This window comes from Bacillus rossius, chromosome 1 (assembly GCF_032445375.1).
Source record: "Bacillus rossius redtenbacheri isolate Brsri chromosome 1, Brsri_v3, whole genome shotgun sequence".
Classification (NCBI taxonomy): domain Eukaryota; kingdom Metazoa; phylum Arthropoda; class Insecta; order Phasmatodea; family Bacillidae; genus Bacillus; species Bacillus rossius.
In genome coordinates, this window is record NC_086330.1 from 363,524,331 (window position 1) to 363,528,952 (window position 4,622).

Sequence of the window (4,622 nt, forward strand, 5' to 3'; positions counted from 1 at the left end):
CTTGGCGAAGTTTCCCTTGCGGGTTTGTGGTCCGCGCGAAGGCGCGTGGCCTTAAGAAAGTTCTGTGGTTTGCGGGAGACGGCCCGTGCCGTATGCTGAAGAACGACCCTGCGCACCAGGTGTGGTGCGGGGCGTCTTTACGTTTACGCGGTCGGATTAGGTCCTGAACCGTAAAAAACGGACCGGGCACGCACGGAGAGGTGAATAGAAAAAGGTTTGGCTTATGCTAAATGACTATATTTACCGGACGTTACTTGCGATGGAGACAATGGTTGTGGTCTCTCCGTGGGACGTAGGTCCGTCCCGGTCCGCGAGTCGAGTAGAACTGCGGAACTGGCATGGCGTCCGGTGGCGCGTCGGCCCCTGCCGCGCCAAGCTTGACCTCATTACGTTAAAAACTAAATGACTGCGTCTGGAAGAGACTTTAAGGTCGCAAAATTCGTAATTAATTGTTTGAGGGGGAATGGGTGTGGTTCGTCTCTAGTCCACTCGGATTTAGTGTGCTTTATAATAATAATGTCTGGTTTGGCCGTTCGGCTCGGTGGCTCGCTCGACTCGGGTGGGCCACGGCCAGGGGTGCGTCCCGTTAGCGGGAGAGTATACTGGCGGTTGCAGGTCGGGCTTAGGGATGGTCGTCGGTCGGACGACGTCAAAACATACTCACGTAGCAAGGCTGCTAGAAAATTAAGCCCCATTAAACTCATCAGGTATAATTACCCAAAGTTAAGTGCCGGGAATGGTGCGTCTTAGTGTGTGTGTGATGACCCCCTAAGGGCATCCCAATTCGCTAACGCAAATTCTTTCCCGTGCGGCCTGGGGCATTAATTAAAGCGTAAAACCGCGTGAGTGCATCATAGTCGTAATTAATTATAAAATGTGCAGCGAGGGGAGTGTTTGAATAATAAGCGAACAGTCGTGAACTTGAGCCCCACTTTTGAATGTTTTATCGGCTAATTGAGTGGCCACAAATTCAAAAGACACAGAACCAGTTGAGAGTAGCCTTAAATCTAATTAAAACAAGAGTGACATGTAAGTTAATTAGCACGTAAGTTTTCCAGTTTATATTGTATAACGGTAAATTCGAGATTTTGGCGCGAGGGAACAATGACTCCCTCCCCGGCGCCATGTTCCCCCGGCAGTTCTTCGCGGCTCGCGGCCTAGGGCGGACGTGTTCGTCCCGCGGAGTGTCATCACCTTTGTCTCACTGATCGTCATACTGGTAATTATTTAATTCTTCAAACCCCTTTTCAGTCACCCTCCGCGAGTCCCTAGACCAGGTACGGTGCAGGGCTTAACCCGGCTCTTTTCATTTAACTCCCATGACGCGTTCATGTCGCCACGCGAGTAACATCATAACGGACCTGGCCGACTCCAGACCACAGAACTTCTTCTAAGACAACCGCGCAAACGCCTGCCGGTCACAAATTTTAGTAATTAGCGAACACGTGAAGTGTCAACTTAATTATAATTTACGGGGCTGGCCGACTCCAGCCGAGACACAATGTATAACTGCCGCTAGGGAACGTGGACAATTAGCGTAAGCGGAGTAGGTGCTCTGCCTTATACTTTATTTGAATTAACGTGTCAGTGTAAAGTGTTAGTGCAACATGTCGAATATAATTGCGTACTTTGTAAACAGTGTTTGCGGCATCGCAAAATTAAGTGAAGCGCACAGAGCATAATAAAATCCACCAATCGGACCTTGCCGTTAATTATTTCACTCAAACCAGTAATCACCTCAACCGACCCTCGGCATATGGTGTGTTGCAAACCAACTCACAGCCTACGGACCTAGTTAACACGCTGGGGCTAACGAACCACACCCTGCTCCACCACCCCGTGTCTTCAACAACGGCTAGACACACGGGCTAGCCTGGCGCCCACCTGGTAAATTCGGCATAGAAAATACTCACTACACACTAGGTCCTCCCCGGGTTGCGACCACAAAAACCCGGGAGATGGCACAGTTCACTACGTTGACACTGACACAGTGGCGGTGTGGTACAATAAGAGACATTTGTCTGGTTTTAAACATAGGTAAAGCTCTTGCGGGCATGTTCCACACGTGCGTAAACACGGCCTACAGTAAAATTCTGTGGGGATTAATGCTTATGTAAGAAAGTTAAATTAAACATTTACATTTATCATCCGTAGACAGCCCTATATGGGCGACGAAGGAAAACATTCACAAGCGCGACCTACTCTCGAGGATGGACCACATACATGGCCCGTCAACTACTAAAGAAATAAGTGAAAACTCACAAACGCGCACTGGCGAATAACATATCTTGGTTAAGTGATGAGTTTGGCATACTGCACTGGAGAGTGGGGACGGCCACGGGGCCGATGAGAAAGGATTCGAAATTACTTACATTATTACTGGATGTGAGAGCAAGCGGTGAGAATCCCAGTGGTGTGCGAGCTCCGGTCCATGAGCCGGTCAGATGACGACTGGCGTGCCTCTGGCAGCTCAGCGGCGCCAAAGCCTGCTATTCCTGTACGAAGCACGCAGAGCGCAGGAACGATTCAGGCTGAGTTTTGTGGCCTGATCGCACAGTGAAAAATAGTGATTTTTTAAATAATGCAAATGATGAGGATATATATTAATAAATAATAATTAAGGAAAAATGGAACAAAGTTTCGGACCTTGTTTGACAGATTAATATCCCTCTGGAATTGTGAACAAACTCAACACACTCGATAGCCACATGTTTTGTTTTTTTGGGGGGGGTGGTGGGGGGGGGTTGCTATCGATTTATCGGCCACGGAGCCATTCCATATAGTTGCATGTTCGACTCTGAGAGAGGACTAGGGGTGCCATCCGCCAGCGGAGTCTGGTACTGGCGGGGTAGGAACCGTATTTTTTTTTGTTGCAGGAGGTACAATGTCAAAATAACATTGTCAAAAAAATTTCCTAAGTTTTTTAGATTACAATTATACCCACTACTCTAACTCTTTAATACACCATTTGCCGTCGTCCGGGGACTCGGGTTCGAGACCCGGTGTGGTTCCTAGCGGGAAAGGCTGTTATCAATGGAATGCTTCCGGGTGGGCGCCAGACTAGCTCTGTTCCTAGTCGAGAGGTGGGTCGTGGGGGCGGTTGCCCCTGCATGGCCCACTAGGACCGTCGGCGGGGTTGCTTGGGATATGAAGGATTCCCTACTTGGTGGTGGTTGGGGGTTTGTATGACTGATTAATTAGGCGCTGAATTAATGCGGCAAATGACGTGCGCCGTTTATTCGTGCGACTGTAGGTTTGGCGTAACACAGTGGGTTACACACCACGTCGTACAGAAGCTGACGTCACGCAATACACAAGTTACACATTACACAGAGTCACCCTAAAAATGTTACGTGAATAAGACGTTGCACAAATTTACTAAAAATGTTACGTGAATAAGGCGTTACACAAAATTACTAAAAATGTTACGTGAATAAGGCGTTGCACAAAATTACTAAAAATGTTACGTGAATAAGGCGTTCAGTGTGATTGGAGGCGGCCAATTCCTTATGTCTTTGCTTCAAGGCGGTGTTCGCGTCCACTGTGGTGGAGCGTGGACCGCAGCTAACTTAGTCCAAGTCCTACGTTGGTGAGGTCAGCGCCGGGGCGCGTGACTTTAATAAAAGTTCGGGGTTTCGGGAGGCGGCCCGTGCTGTATGCTGGCAAACTGTCCCGCGGACCAAGTGTGGTGCAGGGAGTTTTGAATTTACGCGGCCGGATTAAGTCCTAGACCGAAAGGTTGGACCGGGTACACACGGAGAGCTTACTAAAAAAAAGGTTTCGGTGGCGTGACTATATTTACCGGGAGTTACTTTAGTGTAGACAAAGGATGGTGCCTCTCTGTGGGACGTGCGTCCGCCCCGGTCCGCGAGTCGCGCTGTACTGACGTGGTGTCATGGCGTCCGGCCGAGGCTCGGTGTCCTCTCGCGCCGGGGTTGACCTCATTACGTTATTTTCCAAATTAACAAGTTAACAAAAGATTTTAAGAGCGCTAAATTCTTACATTAATTATTCAAACTAAATTTAAATTATACATCCCTTCTACGATTTAGATTTAGCATGTTTACGGATTATGTTTTTGAACTGTAAGTCACACCAGAGACTGTTCGTCTTTTGCCGGACCGCTCCGGTGGGGAGTAAAAACCCAACATAGGGAGGTAACAATTATGTCACCTGAAACACTTAATTAATACAGTCAGAAGGCCGCCAGGGGGACACTCGCACATGTACTGACACATTTTCACACGTGAGTGCCCGGGCACTCCTACGTCGCATTTTCATTGAGAGAGCGTTTAACCTATACGCAATGTTGTTTTTATTCTGTGTGTGATTGACTGTAGTGTCGGTCTGGTTATTATGGGGCCGGATTCTACCTTGTATGCCGGTGGTTCGCCTGTCTCGAGTGGGCCATGGCTAGGAGTGTGTTCCGTCAGCGGGAACGCATGCTGGCGGTTGCAGGTCGGGTTTCGGGGTGGCCTTCGGTCGGACGACGTCACATTCTATAAATTCTGAACTAATAATGTCTGTAAAATAATTTTAAAAATTAAGTCTTTATATTTAAAAAATTATGTTTTTATTGTATTTAAAACTTAATTTTTGATGTTGGCATTTCACAACCGCAC